The 20889-nt window shown below is 38.3% G+C and overlaps 1 protein-coding gene across 4 annotated transcripts in view; it reads right to left on the reverse strand.

The window, feature by feature from the left end:
* The window catches only part of TBC1D4 (TBC1 domain family member 4), a 188764-nt gene that overhangs the window by 71437 nt on the left and 96438 nt on the right, over positions 1-20889 (reverse strand). Inside the window, exon 1 of one of the 4 annotated variants that reach the window (XM_047864417.1) lies at positions 379-507. The exons of the other annotated variants lie outside the window; for them this stretch is intronic. The gene's annotated coding sequence lies outside the window, so the exon portion shown is untranslated. Of the gene's footprint in view, positions 1-378; positions 508-20889 lie in introns of those variants that run through there. 4 annotated transcript variants of the gene reach the window in all.

A 20889-nucleotide genomic window follows, 5' to 3' on the forward strand; every position in this document is an offset into this window, starting at 1 on the left:
AAATGAGCAGGGCTTTTTTTCAAATGCCTCATAATATCAAGAAAAAGCACAGTGCCACCTTTAGCCAGTATGTTGTTGTTACACCTTCACTGATCTCACTAAAAGAATTTAGATTCAAGTATTAAAAGGCAGACAATAGCAATTCCTCACTTTAGAGAGAAAAACAAAAAAATGTCACTAGATCCCTAGATGCCATGCTGTGGTTTCTCATTATCATGATTAGTTATCACACTCCAAGAAATCCAGGGGTGTTATAAAAATTATACTCCACCTGACTTCAAAAGAAAACAAATTTTACAAGAACCACAACCGATATTTAAAGGCCTAGGCAAACACTGGAGAAAAATCTGGATAGTAAAAAGCACTAGGGAAAGGTACCTTTGGTCACAAAGCCAGTTGAAAGTCATTCTCCAAGAGCTCTAGATATGCCAAAGTGATGTAGTCCTCAGAATTAGCCTTTTGTCACACTTCAAAAGTTCTCTCTCTTTTTAAATAAGCCGGTGGTAATTCCGTTATATTTGTTAAAGACCACGTTATCACTATGCAGCCAATTATAAAAGTCCCCAGGAATAACTGTGATTGCTTCAAAAGTAAAGTATTTCCTGACTCTGCAATCAGGAAACACACTGATTGTTCAGGACTAAAGAGCAGAAGCTTTAGCTTTCTTTAAAAAGAAACATTTTAAATTTGACAACTATTATCTTTCTTAAGCTGCTTAAATAATCATAAGTGTCTAAGGCTTATTAATTATGAAGACAAGAGAAGATTATAGTACAATGTCTTTTTTACACACAAGAAAATGGTGAACAGATGAACCTCAGTAAGCACTTAAAATGGATATAAATATGAGTATGAGAATAAACTTAAACCATAGTTAAAGCAAAAAATAACTAGGCAAATTCTTTTACAATCAATATGAGCTTAACTGCTTGACTCATTGTTAATCATTTTATAATACTTATAGTAGGCAAAGAAAAATTTAGATAAGTACAAAAAAGACGGGGGAAAGGATTCTCAAAAGTTGAGGAAATACACTAGGAAACATTTCAAGTAAACTGATAAAGCTGCCTAATGATAAGAACTGAAAATTTAAACTAGTCTCAAAGAGAGACAGTATGGAAAAGAAATATATTTGCTTTGGAAGTAATACATGCCTTTAGGGAGAGGGCAGATTTCCCTCCTAAGTATGTTTTACTCAAACTTTTAAGTGGCACCTGGCTGGCTCAGTCAGAAGAACCTGCAGCTCTTGATCTCAGGGTCATGAGTTCGAGCCCCACAATGGGTATAGAGATTACTTAAATAAATAAAAATTAAAAAAAAAAAAGATCAGTTTAGCATTTGGAGAAAAGACTGATTTGATCACTTGATGTTATAATTTCTGTTTGGCTTTCAAAAGCTTATCTTCAACCAATGGAAAGTGATAAGACAGCATATATGTGCCATGAAATAGTTCACCTATGCTAAGGAAACACTACCCATTACCTGAAAGTGCAGAAGTTTTTCCAGCCCCAGTCACTCTGGAAGCATAGTCTGTGTTGTCATTTTTTTTTTTTTAAATTTTTTTTTTTCAACTTTTTTTATTTATTTTTGGGACAGAGAGAGACAGAGCATGAACGGGGGAGGGGCAGAGAGAGAGGGAGACACAGAATGGGAAACAGGCTCCAGGCTCTGAGCCATCAGCCCAGAGCCGGACGTGGGGCTCGAACTCACGGACCGCGAGATCGTGACCTGGCTGAAGTCGGACGCTTAACCGACTGCGCCAACCAGGCGCCCCTGTGTTGTCATTTTTAAGGTGAGGCTGTCTGACAATCTCAATAAGAAATAAAATTGATTTTTTTAAACCATCTTAACTTTTACCTGAAAGTACTTAAGCAATTCTTTGTATTTGGTTAAAAATATAAATTATAGGGGCACCTGGATGGCTCAGTCGGTTGAGCATCTGACTTCGGCTCAGGTCATGATCTCGTGGTTCACAAATTCCAGCCCCACGTCAGACTCTGCGCTGACAGCTCAGAGCCTGGAGCCTGCTTTGGATTCTCTGTCTCCCTCTCTTTCTGCTCCTCCCCAGCTCATGCTCTATCTCTCAGAAATAAATAAAAACATTAAAAATACATATTATTATTTAAGGTAAATTTTGCATGGTAAAAAGAGGTCTCACTATCACTAGGTCTAGATTCAAAATTACTAGAGTAATGCAGGGTTTTTAAACTCACATAATTATAAAACTAAAGGTTCCCTTATGGAATCACTGATCCCCACTATCTTGTTTTATAGATGTGGAAGCAAGCTATTTACATCAAAGTTAAACCAATAAAGGGGGGGGGGGGGTGTGAAGGATGACATTGCAGAAAAGAGACTCTTTAGAGCCAAAGAAAGCTGAGTATCTCCGTAACTAAAACCACAATCGACCAAGTTGCGAGGGTTTTAATCCACACAGACTTGAGTCAAGACAGTTTTCCTCTCAGACCAGGCTTCACTTCTTAGATATTCTCAGCCACTTTGCTCCAAACTCATTTTTTGCTCAGCTCTTCTCTAACTGATGTTTCTTGCTGGCCTCTGAGTTAGCCCAAGCTTCAGAGAGGGAAATTCTTAAAACCTTTCTGCTAAATTCTCCCCTTCCATTCTGTCTCACTGCTGCTGTCATTGAATCCTGTTGCTGGACTTGTGCTTTTATGACTGTTGCAAATTTACAAAAGTGCCCTCGGTAGCAGCTGAGTTTGGTGCTAGAGAAAAATAGCATAACAAGATGGAAGATGGGGTAAGGAATAAAATGGTGAAGGATTGGCAAAGGCAGTCCTTTTCAAATTCCCTTTCAAGAGGAAAATCACGATTGTAAAAGTGGATTCATCCCTAGCATGGTATATTAGAAACACACATAACATGAGGTTAGAAGTCTTGAGTTTAAAGCCCCATTCCAATATCTATTATTATCTGTGGTAAAGACACTACACATCCTTCTCAGCCTCTGTTTTTCATTCATCTGTAACATGGAAATTGCCATGTTTATTTCAGAGATAATAAAGTGGGAAAATTAAATTAAATGTGCAAATGTGCCTGACACAGTGCTGGGACAGCGAAAGTATTTAATAATGTTTAATTATGGGGCACCTGGGTAGTTCAGTCGGTTGAGCATCTGACTTCAGCTCAGGTCATGATCTGGCGGTTAGTGGGTTCGAGCCCCACATCAGGCTTGCTGCTATCTGCCTGTCAGCACAGAACCTACTTCAGACCTTCTGTCTTCCTCTTCCTCTCTCTGACCCTCCCCCCACTTGTACTCTTTCAAAAATAAACATTAAAAAAGTTTTTTTTTAATAATGTTTAATTAAATCTACAGCGTAAGTAGGATTTATACTGTAAAGAGGAAGTGAGAAGCTGCTGATAAATTAAAAAAAAATGTATTGCCTTTCTGAAATTTGAATTGCAGTGGGGGGAATATAATACATAAGTAAAATATAAAGAATTCTAGATAGTAAAAATTGCCAAAGAGAAAATAAGTGCAGGGAAGGGGGACAAAAAATGTGGAGGGAATGGCAGAATAGCCACGATTTTAGAGAAAGGACTCTCTGTAAAATATTTGAGTAAAAACCAGAAGTCAGCAAGGTGGTGAGCCATATAGATATCTAGGGGAGGAACATTCCAGGCAGATGGAACACCAAGTACAAGGGCCCTGAAGCAGAAATTTGCCTGGTGTGTTCAGGGAACAAAGAGGAGCCAGTGTGGCTGGATATGAGTGAGTGAGCAGGAGGAGACTATCACTCACAATGGGAGACTAAAGAGATATCAAAGACTATCAAAGAGGCCACTGCGGAAAATAGGAGGCATCTCAGTCATGCAGGGCCTTGAAAGGACTTTGGCTTTTACTCTTGGTGAGAGCGAAAGCTACTGTAGAGTGCTGAGTTAGATGCTTAAGGGCTCCCATTGCCTACTGTATGGAGGAGAGATGGTAAGGGTAAGGAACAGGAGCCATGGCACCCATCCAGGGTGAGCTAACAGTGGCTCACTGAGGAGCCACAGCCAGGGAAATGGCGAGAACCTGAAGGTTTCTGGATATAATTTTAAAGGCACGGACAAGGAGATCTGTTGATGGATGTATTGTGCTGTGTAAGAGAAGGAAAGGAGGCACGCATGAATTTTATGGGTTTGGACCAGAGGAACTAGAAATATAAAGCTGCGGTGAAACAGGTTGGGGGTGGGGAGGCTTAAGGGAGGAGGAGCATAGGGGCACCTGGGTGGCTTAGTCAGTTAAAGCATCCGATTCTTGGTTTTGGCTCAGGTCATGATCTCATGGTTGTGGGATTGAGCCCCCTATCTGGCTCTGCACACTGAGCATGAAGCCTGCTTGGGATTCTCTCTCTCCCTCTCTCTCTCTCTGCCCCTCCTCTCTCTCTCTCTCTCTCTCTCTCTCTCTCTCTCTCTCTCTCTCAAAATAAACTTTTATAAATACATAAATAAACACATACATACATACATAAAATGAGCAGGAGCTTAGTTTTAGACTCATTCATTTTAAGACGCTTATAGGCATCCAAACGGAGATATAGACATGAATACACATGTCTAGAGCTCAGGGGAGAAGACAAAGCTGAGAAAGAAAACTTGGAAGGTATTAGTATATGGATGGTATTTAAAGCCAGGAGATGAGTTCATCAAGAGAGTATAAATAACAGAGAGCCTGACACACAGACAGCTAGGCAGAGAGATTATCAGCAGGGACCAAGCCCTGAGGCACACAGTGCTTATAGTCTGGCAGATGCAGAGATGTGACCAAAGGAAAATACAGCAAGACCCAGGGGCAAAACCAGGCAAGAATGGTATCCTGAAGCCAAGTAAGAAAGGTTTCCAAGGAGGGAGTAAGCAACAGGAGAGGAGAGGTGACTTTGACAATAAAAGTTTTGGTGGGGTTTAGGACAAAGTTCTTACTGGAGTATGTTCCAAAGAAAATTCCAGGAACAAAATCCAAACAATAGGTACATGAAACTTATTAGGGCAGCAGCTGTAGGTACAAATGAGTCAAAAGAGGGTTCTCTCCTAAATGAAGGAAATGACAGCTCCAATATCCAATCGTGAAGAGGAAACTGATGATCTGGAGGAAGAAGGTAGAATTGTGGAAAATGTCCTTAAGTAGGCAAGAAGAGATAGCATCTAGGGCACACTGGGCAAGTTTGAAGTGATCCAGGCACATGCACAGTCCGCCTCAAAGGGAAAGGCAAAGTATAAAGGCACAGATGCAGGAAAATGGGGTGGGTCTCCTGTGACTCCTTGAATTTCCTCAGTAAAACAGAAAGCATGACCATCAGCTGAGGCGATGATGGGGAAGAAGATCAGAGTATGGAAAACTGAACAATGTAATTCAAGGCTGACTAGAGGCAAAACTGTGAGGCAAAGTTATCTTTAGATCACTCAGGCTACACTTTCTATGCTCTAATGATGTTAAATGTGACCCCTACAACCCTTTCATGGGAAAATGTACATTTTAATCTAAAGTTGAACTTGAGAACTCACATATCAGGTGAAATTCAGGATTCAGCCAGCAATTAAGAGAGATTTTGTACCTCAAAGCGAAACCATGTAGGTAAACTGCTTTTTCTGCCCAGGATGAGACTGGGAGCTATGCTATATAAGTAATATTTACATAAGGAATACATTTTGGAAAAAGTTTGCATATAGTTAGGCAAAAAAGAAATATAATTCTTTTTTAATTTTTTTTAAATTTATTTATTTTTGATAGAGAGAGACAGAGCATAAGTGGGGGAGGGGCAGAGAGAGAAGGAGACACAGAATCCGAAGCAGGCTCCAGGCTCCGAGCTGTCAGCACAGAACCCAATGCAGGGCTCGAACCCACAAACCGCAAGATCATGACCTGAGCTGAAGTCAGACACTCAAGTGACTGAGCCACCCAGGTGCCCCAAGAAATATAATTCTTGTAAGAATTATATTTCTTGGGGCACCTGGGTGGCTCAGTCGGTTAAGCGTCCGACTTCAGCCCAGGTCACGATCTCATGGTCCGTGAGTTCGAGCCCCGCGTCGGGCTCTGGGCTGACAGCTCGGAGCCTGGAGCCTGCTTCGGATTCTGTGTCTCCCTCTCTCTCTCTGCTCCTCCCCCATTCATGATCTGTCTCTCTCTGTCTCAAAAATAAATAAACATTAAAAAAAAAAAGAAATATAATTCTTTACCTTACTAAATAAGAGTAACACAGATTATAAAGTATTTGTATCACTTGTAAAAAATAATTCCATATTTCTTTATTACATATGAATATTTATATAAGTATGACCAAAAAGGTAAAATAAGCAAAGTCATAACAGAGAAAGTCAAATTTCTTACACATATTTAATCTAGAAAGTTAATCTTCTATTTTCTAACTGTAATGACATAGAATAGGGGCATCTAGGAAGCACCCCTGAAAAAAGGTTATTTTTTTTAAGCTGGCACCATGAGACCACAGTTTCAAATGCAGCATAGCCCTTCACCCAACCACAGATCATTTTCAATATGAGATCAACCTATTACTTTCTTACTCAACTAGATGATTTCCTGTCATCTTATTTGTGCTATTGTTTCATACACACATTTTTAAAAGTAAACAGTTCAAAATTGATTACACTCTAGCCAGCCTAAGAAAAAGAGAAGACAAATTACTACCAGAAATAAAAGAAGGGACATCACTATAGATCCCATGGAAATTAAAAGGATAATAAAAGAATACTATGAATCACTTCATTCTCAGAAATTTGATATCTTAAATGTAATAGACCAAATCCCTGAATGATAAAACTCATACAACAAGAAACAGATGGTCTAAATAGGTCTATTTCTATGAAAGAAATTGTATTAATGATTAATAATTTTCCAAACCAGAGAACATCAAGCTGAAATAGGTTCGCTGGTGAATTCTATAAAACATTTAAGAAAAAAATTTATACCAATTCTCTACAATCTGTTTCAGAGGAAAGAAACAGAAAATACTTCCTAAGTCATTTTATGAAGCCAGTTTTAACCTAATACCAAAACCAGACAAAGATATTACAAGAAAAGAAAAACTACAGACCAATATCCCTCATGAACGTAGATGTAAAAATTCTTAACAAAATATTAGTAAATCAAATCCAGTAAATCATAAAAAGAATTACACACCAAGACCAAGTGGGATTTATCTAAAGTATGCAAAAGTAGTTCAACATTTGAAAATCAATTAATGTAATCCATCATATCAACAGATTAAAAAAGGAAAAATCAGGGGTGCCTGGGTGGCTCAGTCAGTTAAGCGTCCGACTTCCGCTCAGGTCACAATCTCACTGTTCCAGGCTTCAAGCCCCGCATCAGTCTCTGTGCTGACAGCTCAGAGCCTGAAGCCTGTTTCAGATTCTGTGTCTCCCTCTCCCTCTCTGCCCCTCCCCCACTGGTGCTCTGTCTCTCTCTCTCTCTCTCTCTCTCTCTCTCTCTCTCTCTTTCTCTCTCTCTCAAAAATAAACATTAAAAAAATAAATAATAAAAAAGGAAAAATCACATGATCATATCAATAGATGCAGAAAAAGCATTTGATAAAATCCAACATCTATTCATTATAAAAACCCTCAGAAAACTAGCAACAGAGGGGAACCTTCTCAACTTGAAAAAGCCTTTCCACAAAAAATTAAAGCTAAAAACGTACTTAATGATGAGCAGCTCAAAACATTCCCACCAAGATCAGGTACAAGGCAAGGATGTCCACTCTCACCACTCTTCTTTAATATCATACTAGAAGTTCTTGCTAATTCAATAAAGCAAGAAAAGGAAACAAAAGGTTTAAATATTGGGTAGGAAGAAATAAAACTCTCTTTATCCTCAGATGACATAATTGTCAATGTAGAAAACTTGAAAGAATTTGAAAAACAAACAAACAAACAAACAAACAAAAAACACCTCCCAGAATAAGTGATTATAGCAAGGTAGCAGGATACAAGGTTAACATACAAAAGTCATTTGCTTTCCTAAAGGTCAGCAACAAACAAGGGGAATTTGAAAATAAAAGCAAAACACTATCTACATTAGTACCCCCCAAAATTAAACACTTAGGCATAAATCAAACAAGATATGTACAAGGTTTATAGGAGAAAGACTACAGAACTCTGATGAACCTAATGAAAGAAAAATTAGATAAATGGAGAAATAATCCATATTTGTGATTAGGAAGACTCAATGTTGTCCAGAGATCAGAGGTTTTCCCAACTTGATCTATAGATTCAATGCAATCCCAATCAAAATCCCCAAAATTTCTTTTATGGATATTGATAAACTGATTCTAAAGTTTATATGGAGAAGCAAACAACTCAGAATGGCCAAGACAATACTGAAGGAAAAGAGCAAAGTTGGAGACCGACACTACACAACTTCAAGACTTACTATATAGCTATAGTAATAAAGACAGTGTGGTGTTAGTGAAAGAACAGACCAATGGAACAGAATAGACAGCCTAGAAATAAACCCACATAAATATATGTCAGCTCATCTCTGACAAAGTAGTGAAGACAATACAATAGAGCAAAGATAGTCTCTTTAACAAATGGTGCTGGACAACTGGACATCCCCATGCCAAAAGAAAAGAAAATTACTCTAGACATAGAGTACACCCTTCACAAACTCAATTATTAACTCAAAATGGATTACATACCTATATGCAAATTGCAAAAAATATGAAACTCCAAGGATGCCTGGGTGGCTCAGTCGGTTAAGCATGTGACTTTGGCTCAGGTCATGATCTCATGGTTCGTGGGTTCGAGCCCTCCATCCAGCTCTGCACTGACAGCCTGGAGCCTGCTTCAGATTCTGTCTGTCTCTCTCTCTCTCTCTCTCTCTCTCTCTCTCTCTCTCTGCCCCTCCCCTGCTTGTGCACTCTCTCAAAAATAAATATTTTTAAAAATATATGAAACTCCAAGAACATAGCATAGGAAAAAATTTAGATGACCTTGGGTATAGTGATACCTTTTTAGACACATGATCCAAGACATGATCCATGAATGAAATAATTGATAAGCTGGATGTCATTAAAATTAGAAACTTCTGTTCTACAAAAGACATTATCAGGAGACCAATAGACTGGGAGAAAATATTTTCCAAAGACACTTCTGCTAAGGGACTATAATCCAAAATTTACAAAGAACTAGAAACTTAACAATAAGAAACAAACAGCCTAATTTAAGAACTGGCCAAAGACCTTAACAGACACACCACCAAAAAAGATAGACAGCTACTAAGCATGCAGAAAGATGTTCCACATATGTCACCAGGAAATGCAAATTAAGACAACAGCAAGATACCACTACATAGCTATTAGTATGGCCCAAATCTGGAAGACTGCCAACACCAAATGCTGATGAGGATGCAGACCAAAAGAAACTCTCATATGTTGATTGTAAGAATGCAAAATGGTTTAGCCACTTTGGAAGACAGTTTGGTGATTTTTTACAAAACTAAAAATACTGATTTCTTATAAAAGGAAACATACTCCTATCCGACGATATAGCAATCACTCTCCTTGGTATTTTTTCAAAGGAGTTGAAAACATCTATTCACACAAAAACCTGCACACAGATATTTATAGAAGCTTTATTCATAATTGAACTTGGAAGCAACCAAGATGTGCCTCAGTGTGTGAATTGGTAAACTGTGGTCCATCCAGACAATGGGACATTATTCACTGCCAAAAAGAAATGAGCTATCAAGCCATGAAAAGACATGGAGGAACCTTAAATGCATATTAATATGTGAAAGAAACCCAGTGTGAAAAGGTTACATGCTGTGTGACTCCAACTGTATGACATTCTGGAAAAAGCAAAACTTTGGAGACAATAAAAAAGGGTGGAAGAGAAGAGGGGCGGGGGGAATGACAGGACAGAGCACAGAGAATTTTAAGGAAGTGAAAATACTCTGTGTAGTATTCTAATGATGGATATATGTCATTATAAGTTTTTCCAAATGCAAAGAACATACCATACCAAGAACGAACCCTAAAGTAAACTGTTTACTTTGAGTGATCATGATGTGTCATTGTAGGTTTATCCTTGGTAACAAATGCACAATTCTTGTGAGTCATATAATGAGGGTAGCTATATACGTGAGCGAGCAGGGGTATCTGAAAAATCTCTGTACATTCCTCTCATTTTATTGTGAACCCTCAATTGCTCTAAAAAAATTAAGTCTTCTAAAAAAAGAAAATAGTTCAATGCCATTTGTATTTGCTCCAAGAAACACTAGAGGGAGCTTTCCTACATGAACTAGGGTACCTAAGCAAAAAAAAAAAAAAAAAAAAAAAAAAAAGCCTTGTGTAATGCTGAAAAACTGTCACTGTTTATGAAACATTATTACTACTGCTCCCATTTTGACTTATAAAATTAACCACTAGCAAGTAAATTAACTGACATTTTAATGGACTAGACAGTTTGGCAATAAAATTAATAAGTCTTCAAATAAAGTTAAACTGAAAAAATTAGAATATACCAAGATCAGCACTTGATAACCTTGAATATGTCAGATAGTTTCAAATAGGACATAATAAACATAGTAAGAAAGCTAGGCCTTGCTCCTTTATCATGATCCATGAAAGTACAAAGCCGTCTAAACAAAATGCCAAAAGTGGACACTTTAGTAAGTAGTTCTAATTTATGAAATGTCTGAACTGATGAGAGGAGGATTTTTTAAGCAAGGCTTATTGGGAAATAGACTGGGCCTGGGGCAAAAAGGGAAGGGAGCAAAGGCTAAGCCCAGAGGGTCCTGGACTTGACTGGCTCTGGCTGAGATCAGTAGATAAAGCTGGAATAGTATCAGGAAGCAAAAAACACCATGCCTTTCTCAGAAACCTATTTTCGTCCTGGCCTTCCTTACTACTTCAGATATTCATACCACTACAACGGAATTCTCACCTTGCAAATGAAAATAATATGAAATTCTTGAACGTTGTTTCAGAGACATGGGTTAATGTGCACACATTAACTGCTAAATGTGCATAGGTCTCCCTTCTTCAAAGAAGAAAAGTCCTAACTGCTGGCTACTCCAGGATAAAAAGGAAAACGTGCGTTCACTTATTTCCAGTATTAGGCTGGAAAGAAAGACACTAGTAAGCAAGCAGATGCCTAATCTCTGACCTCGGCTGGCATTTTCCGTGGGTGAAGGAAAAAATGCAGTGTCCACACAGTGACTATGCATGCTGGAGCTCTATACTACGCTATCTCCAATCCCACAGTAGAATTAAACTCCTACAAACAACATAAGTCATAATGGAGTATGCCTGATACGGCTGCTCCTAGTACAATGAAAAATTAGTATGTATAATCAAATCTTACAGCAAGACTTTCATTTCTGGTCCTCATTCTTTCTTCTTGTTTGTGACTATGGTGAACATCACCTAGAAAAGATTCTGATCAGAAAATACTTTTTTTAGAACCGATACTAGCTTTTCAAAGATATTCCTCTTTGTTCATTAAATATCAAAGATCTCTTCCCCCATTCTCACCTCCCCCCACCCCGTGCCTTGTGTGGTCTGACTAAATACCAAAAGAGAGCATATAATGATTTCAGTGACTCAACCCCGTTTCTTATTGACTGCAGAAAACAGTAGGAAGTTCGAGCCTTTAAGAGTCCTGAAGAAAACATCCTTTCTAGGCATCTCATAGACATTTGACTGAAACCAGATTAATAAATATAATACTTCCAAAGAAATAAACCTCTATTTTTGAAGTCTCTAAAATGTCACCATGTTGCTTGAAAGCCACCTGGAAAGAGGGCACTGTCATAAGTAGCCTTTGCCCATTACAAACCAGGCCCTATTCACCCAAGAATATGTCCTGTAGACAGAGATCTATCTCCTATCCCCTTTGACACAACTCAATCATATGACACCATTACCTTTCAATTAATTGATCTTCCATGATTCTGTTAAGATTTCAAGTAAACTTTGGTAACTCAGCATATGAAAGCTCCCCTACCTCCCACAAAAGAAAAGTATTTTTACTTAACAAATTTCACGTATGTCAAACATTGAACTGCCAAATTTTAATTCCTTGAGGATAACTCTCACTTTAGAATTTTAAAGAGAATATGTGACATTGAAATGTTTTTCATTATATAATAGCCTTAATTTTCTAATACTCAAAATGCTTCAGGGGCACCTGGGTGACTCAGTTGGTTAAGCGTCCGACTTCAGCTCAGATCATGATCTCACAGTTGGTGAGTTCAAACCCCGCATCAGGTTCTCTGCTGTCAGTGAAGAGATCACTTTGGATCTGCTGTTTCCCTCTCTCTCTGCCTCTCTCTCTCTCTCTCAAAAAAAATAAAATTAAAATAAACATTGAAAAAACACCTCCTCCTATCTATTAAATGAATTCATGATTACACCAAGGGGTCAATTACAATCAACATGACTGAAGATAAAAGAAATTCAGGAAATCTGTTCAATGGCTACTAATAATTTGCCTGCATAGTATGTTAACGTGGCCAGAATTCATCTTCATAAAAAATCCAAAAACGGGATCAGAGCTATATCTTGCCAAATTCACAACTTCAGAGTCAGAAAGTAAATTCAAAGTAAACTAGCAGTCCTCATTTTTTTCATATATGGACTATTTTCAAGGAAGAATATGATTCTTATCATAAATCCTTTATGAACGACTTATCAGCTGAATTAGGCACTGTTTTATATAAATGGCAACAATCTTAATTTACAACAAATAGTTCAAGAAGATGTTGCCAACCCTTCTACACAACCTCACACTGGCCCAATCTCTCTATCTTCCACAAAGTAGGCCACAATGAAGGGCATGTAATCCAAGCTGGACCAGTGACAGACACAGGGGTGGGTATGTGACACAAGACTGGTCAATCTGAGTCACTCCCTAATATTTTTCAAACAGAAAACAAGACTAGCTGTTTTCAATATACATCCTCAAGCTATTGAGGGATATTGGTGGCCATATCCCTTTGCTGGAGAAAGCTAGTCTAGGGTAACACAGAAATGAAACGTGAAATGAAAAGAAAATTAAAACCAAGAGATGAAGAGAAAGAGCCCTGTGAGGTCATGTCCCTGGCTGTAGACATCCTTGGAAGTGTGGCTAATTAGCCCCGGCTCTCCTCCAATTCTAGGGGCCACGCAGAATCCTTTCATATGGGTGGTGGTTTTCACCTTCGCCTCTAAGAGTCCTACTACTATACAAGTCTATGTGGATTGCTGGGATTGGGTTCATCTGCCATGATGAAATCCAAAATAACAACTGGTTACAGAAAACACAAGTTCAATTGCCTCTCACATTAAAGTCCAGTGTGCAATACAAGCTTGTTTTGGTACTTCATCATGTCATTAAATATCAAAGATGCAGGCACTTTCTACCTTCTTGTTCTAATTTGGGGACCACTCATGGTCCAAAAGAGTGGCAAGTGAATTCCAGGAAGCAGGACACAAAGAAGGAAAGAATAATGAGAAAAAGAGAGCAAGGGTATGCCCTTCGCAACACACACACACACACACACACACACACACGCACACGCACACACACACGCACACAGGCACACAGGCACACACATATGCACATAATGAACACTTTCTTTAAAAAGCTGCCACATAAAAATCCTGTGTGCATCCCACTGGTCAAAACTAGAGGGATTCCTAGCAGGAAGAGAGACTAAGAAATGTAGTCCTGACTCTGAATGGCCATGTACCTAGAATAGAATTCTATCACTAAAGAAGGAAGAACAGACTGAATCAAGAACAACGTGCATTCCTGCCATGATTCCCAATGAACTATCAGAGAAAAGGCATCAGTCAGAGCCCCCCAATTAAGACAAACTAGAGATACATATGTCAGATGTATTTAAATCATATAATCATTCTAAAAAGAAAGGGCTCAAGTCAAAGCTGAAGAAATATGCCCTTAAATATAAGACTGATCTAATTGTTCCAAAACTTTCCCAATTGAAGAAGTCAAAAACCCTCAAAGACAGTCACGGGACTATAACTTCTCAGTCAAAGATAATAAAGCACTTCTGATAGTACTATCAGTAAGCTGCGTCTACAGTCATCACTGAAATTTTTAAGTATTTTTTCCAAATAGAGCCATGTTAGTCTGGTGGTCTCTATGTAAACTTTTACATGTCTGTAGAGAGAGATACATGTCTGTGGAGCAACCCACAAATAACCACCTAAAAGTTATTTCAAACAGTGGTGGGCTCCTACACATATTATTCTGGTGTAATCACAAAGCACTAAGACCAACTAATAAGTACAGTTAAGATAAATTAAATTGTTCATTATGTTTCATCTTGGGAAATACAGTCAATTCATTCCAGCATGACAAACACAGGGAACAGTCACCTTTTAAACCAGCATTTGTCTCATTACAAGAATTTACGGAGCAGCTTACAGTTAACTATGTTGTCTGTAACTTTTCATTTTAATCTTTTGGAGTCTGTATTATAGAGATGCCTGACTTCATAAGTGGTATATAGGAGGTATAACAGAAACGTTTGTGGCTGGTTTAAAGTATTAACATTATACCTTCCGTGTAACACAGTGGAATCCTCCTCTTCCTAGCCAACTACCAAATATCAAAAACTACTTGCAGGGTGGAGTGGAGAGCCTTCAACTTCAAACAGAACCTTCAACTTCAAACAGGGTGACGCAGCTAAATGTCAAATATGCCCCACATTGTCTCTGGGAAATACAGCATTTGTGAGGGCTGGGACCCTGCAAGGGTGACTGCTATAGCCACGTGCTTTCGTGCTTTATTCTCCAACACTACAGAAGAAGAGGTCAATGCATGTGCTAGTCTACCTACAAAAGCTTTCTTTTCAATCATTTAGGACTGTCCAGTCCAATAGGTTAGCTCATAGTTACAAGTGGCTACTGGGCACCTGGGATGAATCTAGTACAACCACAGAAAGAATTTTAAAATTCTAATAATGTTAATCAATTTACATGCAAATTTTAAAACAGATGCCCTATTCAGTTACTAGAAACTTTAAAGTATGATTGGAACAAATTGCTATGTCAATCTTCTTTTCCAACTCTTAAGTTTAATGTACTCTAAATATAGATCCAGCATTTCCAGTGCAAATTTAGATTCTGAATTCAGAGGTGCTGGAAATGTAACATACCTACTGGATTTCAAGGACTTACTACTAAAATGTAATATATTTCATTAGTAATTTTTTTATTACATGTCTAAATCATAACATTTTGGACATGGTGGCTTAAATAAGGTACATTAATCTCACCTATTTCTTTTTACTTCTTTTAATATGGTTACTAGAACGTTTTAAATTTACATATATAGCTCACATTATATTTCAGCAGAATGGCAATGCTTTAGATTTCTGTTCTCTATGTATCCTTCAAGGGTGAAGTTAAGTGACATGAACTCTATGCAAATGCTATCCTGAATTCTTTAAATAGAAATGTTCTCCCCCCACACACAAACAGCATACAGTAAGCACTAAATAAATATTCACTGAATAAACTTCTAAGACATTCTTTTCATCCTCATGGTACTTATTACATTCTCACTTGTATATAATTAATCTTCTTGCCTTGTGTCTCGTAGAAGATTCTAAATTCCTTTCCTAGTAGTCTCTCTCATCTCATTATGTATTTCCTGCAGTCTGTCGGCTTCCTGAACTATTCATTTTCATCTACTGCTCTCCAGCATTTAAACCATTTCTAAACTTATCACCAGTGAACTAACATACTCCTTCCTGGACAGCCCTGCAGCATTACACCAAATCAACTTGACAGTATCTCAAATACTCAACTTCAACTTGGCAAAATGAAAAGATGAAGGAAAAAGCAGTAAAAACAAAAACCCATTCATTGCAAAAGACACAAAAATGAGCCCAAAGATTTGAATATCCAATTACAATAAAAGACTTCTTCATACAAATACCAGTTAAACAGCTTTCTTATGATTCGTCTACAAGTTTATGGGTTGATTCAGGAAAAAAAAGAACTTAAAGAGTATTCCTTCAACATTTCTGAAGTAGACGAATAAAAATAATCCTTACATCTAAAAACAAACAAATTTCAGTGTGGTTAAAAGAACCTACGGAAAAATCTTTCAGGAACCCTCTTGCCTTTATTAAATATACCTAAAAATTTTGGAGACTATAAATATTGGATAAACACATAAGGTCTCTTTGAGCCTAGCGAATAGAATATGAAGAACATTGGGGCGCCCAGGTGGCTCAGTCGGTTTAGTGGCGAACTTTGGCTCAGGTCATGATCTCACAGTCCGTGGGTTCGAGCCCCTCATAGGGCTCTGTGCTGACCACTTGCTCAGAGCCTGGAGCCTGCTTCGGATTCTGTGTCTCTGTCTCTCTCTGCCCCTCCCCCGCTCACGCTTTGTCTCACTCTGTTTCTCAAAAATAAATAAATGTAAAAAAAAAAGTTTTTAGAATATGAAGAACATTAAAAGATCACTAATAAATCTTCCATGCAAACTGCCTCTAGGGCATATCAGCAGATGATAAGATGTCCTGAGAGAACCAGAAACAAGTGAGAAGAAAAGGGCCATGCCGCTCTTCAGCCTGAAAGCCCTTTTGCCACTGTTTCCCATCAGAGAAACTTCCCTCCCTTGCCCTTTCCAACTGGTGCCTGACCCTAGCGCCCAGCAGCAAACAGCAAGACTTCCCTCCAAATCACCTACCGCACTCAGCGCTTTCCCCACCCCACACCACCCCCAAGAGCACTTAGCGTGCTATATTTAGCCCCCCAAAGGTATCTCCCCCCACCACAGATGTGTCTCATGCCTTTTTACTCTATCCCCAGCACCAGGCTTACCACATATGGCTCCTACTCAATATATGTTTGCAAAACGAGTGAACAAATGAATTAGCAAACACATAATCAAGGAGAAAATGGTGGCTCTGCTCATCTTCCTAAATCAGAGTACTAACCAGGTTCTTGCCTAAACCCACAGTGTTTTCACTTGGGAAAACTGTACTAATCAAATTATGAAGGCCACCTGAAAAGCAGATGCCCACTTCAAAAAGAAAAGCTATGAGAGCCACTGACAGCTGGCTATCACTGATAGCTCTCAGTGATCAGTGTGACCACTGATAATTTAAACACATGAACAATTTGTAAGTGAGTATTCGGCAAAGTTAGACCTTTATAAATAATATTTTCTATGGACTTTGTGCACTTTCTAGTAAAAAATAGCTAATGTTTATCAAGTACTTGTTATGTTCCAGGCACTGTTCTAAATGCTTTGTATATTTTATCTCTTTTAATCCTCAGAACCATCCTTTGAGATAATTCTATTATTATCTTCATTTTACTGATAAGACACTGCCCTAGATTCTGCAGATTTACTTAACCCACTCACTAAATCATCTTAACTGAAGCAAGAAAGTGAAGATGACAATTTTCAAATTGAGAAAAGGATGAGATCAAAGGCTGTGTGATTAATACTAAAAACTAGACATCAAAACTGTCACATCTGTGTCAGTACTGACTTGTGATTAACTGTGTACACCAGAAAGTCACCATGTCCTGCTATGATCTGAAACAATTTAAAGTATTTTTATAAACATCATTATAATTCCATCTTCCAGGGCTTATTCATTAATACTAGGCAGAAAACAAAAGGACTAGTAAAGCTGTTCACATATGGCTGCATTGTCAAATACCAGTATCTACTTGGTCAAGCTACCAGTAACACCTTTTTTTTGTTTGTTTAATTTTTCTTAATGTTTATTCATTTTTGGGAGACAGAGAGAGAGCACAAGCTGGAGAGGGGAAGAGAGAGAGACACACACACACACACACAGAATCCGAAGCAGGCTTCAGTCTCTGAGCTGTCAGCACAGAGCCTGACTAGGGTCCTGAACCCACGAACTGTGAGATCATGACTTGAGATCAAGTTGGATGGTTAACCAACCCAGCCACCCAGAACCACTCCCACCCCCTGCCCAGTAATACCTTCTTAAACAGGAAGGATTCAACTGTTTTATGATCACATTATATGTTTACTATAGTTTCATATGTTTTTATAAAAATAACACATACTGTAAAATAATCAAATGTGGTTTTTATATTGCTTTGTTTTCATTAATGATATAACCTCACTAAAAAAATAAAGTCATAAAGATAAGTACAAATAAGAAAATACTCATGCAGAGACTACCACTACTGAAATTTTAGTCTCATATGTACATATAGTTAGTAGATGTATAATTTTTTTGAACTGTGAACTCTTGGTGGTGAAGAATACAGTGACCACTAGTAGAGTTTGGTGCCACTACACTGATTCACAGAAAAGCACAAGCAGTTTTATCTACCATGGTTTATGTACCAGCCATGCAAATGTCAACACAGTGAGAAGAACACATAACATCTTCACATTAGGAAGAGTTTGGTGACCCACCAAAAGTATCTCAGGGAACCCCACAGTTCTCCAATCACATTTGACAACTGTGGTAATACAGCATTCCACCAAGCCCACAGTAAGAAAGTATTTGACACTGACCTAATCTCAGATGCATTCAATTATCTACTAAACTTATGGGCAGAGAAGTCATAATCAAAATATAATACCTTCCAAAATTGTTCCAACAGGCTCCAATACCTGCTCTCCAATTTACTGGCTGTGTAGCCTTATGCAAATTTATTATTAACTTCTTAAAACTTTAGGGGCTTTTCATGTATAAAATGGTTTAATGACACCTATTAGAATGATTGTTGTAATATATGCTTGGCACACCATGAGCACTCGCGAAATGGTAGTATTGTTACTCACCATCTAGTCTGGGTTCAAGTATTTTTTTTAGTTGACAGACTGCATATGCCAGACCCTTCTTCTTATACTTAAAACTGGGCAACAATATGCTTATTTAAATCCTATCTTTATGACAACTAGAACCATACTTTGCCAGGAATATTCCGACCACAGCTGGGACCTGCTGCTGTCAGTTATCTACCCTGCAGCCAAAATGAATCATAAACAACCTTGAAAGAGATTCAGAAAAAAAGACAAAAGCATTAATCATAGTATATATGTTTCGTATTTAAGTTAAGTCACAACCACATCTCTTCCCTATGTACTTTTGTTAATTTCAGAGGCTACTGTTAGGTTTTTTCTTTTTTGTTTGTTCAGAAAAAGCACTGTGTGTAACATACTAGTTTGTAGAAAAGCTTACTTTTATTTTACTGTTGTATTTCCAGAGTTAGGTTTCTTTTTTTTTTAATATTACAGATTATAAGACACAGTTAAGCAAACTAAATAAATACTATAGAACAAAAAAATAGACTAATCAAATCATTTTATAATTTTAAGAAATCATTTAATCAATTCAGAAATAGCAAGTATTATAATTTATAAATCCAATTTTAATAATCCAGTCAATTTTGTTATAGTCTGGTTGGCTACTGAATATCAATTCTAGGCATCAAGACAATTGTGTTAGTCAGTGGAGACAAGGGACACCAGAAAGTGTGGGCAGATAAAGGCCTGAAAGTTAACAAGTTAAAACAGAAGACTATGGAAAATTATCAGCAAATCAGAAGTCTGGGGTCCCGGAAGTCACAAAAGGAATAAATCCAGAACATGGGTGATTAAGCCAAAAATTTTAAATGGAAAAGGGCAAAACAGATTAAATGGAAAGTCAAGTCTTAATGGTCAGACGGTTCAATATCCAGGAGATCAAGTCTATGTCCAGAGAGATCAGGATGTGGAATCAACTGAGACAGGGCTTTCTCTCACTAACCCAGCACCAGAGATCAAGAGTGTTTTTAAGATGCCACTAACTTCTGACACCAGGGGACTCTCTTCCTGCCACCTTCAGCAATCTTCATTCACCTTTGGGATTTGCATCTCATTTACCAATGTCAGAGTTAAAATGCAATCAATGAAGTAAACTAGAATCTAACTCTAACGTTATGACTTACCAACAGTAATCCCTCAAGGCTTGGAATGACACATGTGAACTTCAGAGAGACTTAGCTAAGGCCACACTCCCTGACCACACACACACCTTGAACTTCAAGATGCCATCACCTCTTACTTAAGGACAGTGCTGTAACAATTCTACCCCCTCTCTCCTGCAGCAATTTTTCCTTCTCTACTTTATCTTCTCCATTGGTTTACAAACATGCTATTTTTTTCTCTCATCCTAAAAGAATTCTTTTTTTTTTAACATTTATTTATTTTTGAGACAGAGAGAGAGAGAGCATGAACAGGGGAGGGTCAGAGAAAGAGGGAGACACAGAATCTGAAACAGGCTGCAGGCTCTGAGCTGTCAGCACAGAGCCCGACGCGGGGCTCGAACCCACAGACCACGAGATCATGACCTGAGCCGAAGTTGGCCACTTAACCGACTGAGCCACCCAGGCGCCCCTAAAAAAATTCTCTTAATCCCAGTTTTCTAACTATCAGCGCTAATTCTTTCTCCTCCAGTCATAGTTAAACTCCTTGGAAAAGTTACTAGCACTCACTCTCTCTATATTCTCTTCTCCCTTTCTTTCTTTTTAATGTTTATTTATTTTTGAAAGAGACAGACAGAGAGGGCACAAGCAGGGGAGGGGCAGAGAGAGAAGGAGTCAAAGAATCTGAAGCAGGCTCCAGGCTCTGAGCTGTCAGCACAGAGTCCGACACAGGGCTCAAACCTACGAACTGCAAAATTATGACCTGAGCTGAAGTCAGACGTTTAACCAAGTGAGCCACTCAGGCACCCCTCACTTCTCCCTTTCCTTCTTGAACTCACACCAGTTAGACAATTGCTCCCATCATCCCATCAGAACAGACACTGTGGCTGCCACATTACTAAATCCAACACTTAATTCTCAGTCCTCTTTTGAGAGCCCTGGTCATGTCTCCCTTTTTGGAATGCTTTCTTCCCTTGGCTTCCAGACAGCACACTGTCCTAGTTTT

This window comes from Prionailurus viverrinus, chromosome A1 (genome assembly GCF_022837055.1).
Source record: "Prionailurus viverrinus isolate Anna chromosome A1, UM_Priviv_1.0, whole genome shotgun sequence".
Classification (NCBI taxonomy): domain Eukaryota; kingdom Metazoa; phylum Chordata; class Mammalia; order Carnivora; family Felidae; genus Prionailurus; species Prionailurus viverrinus.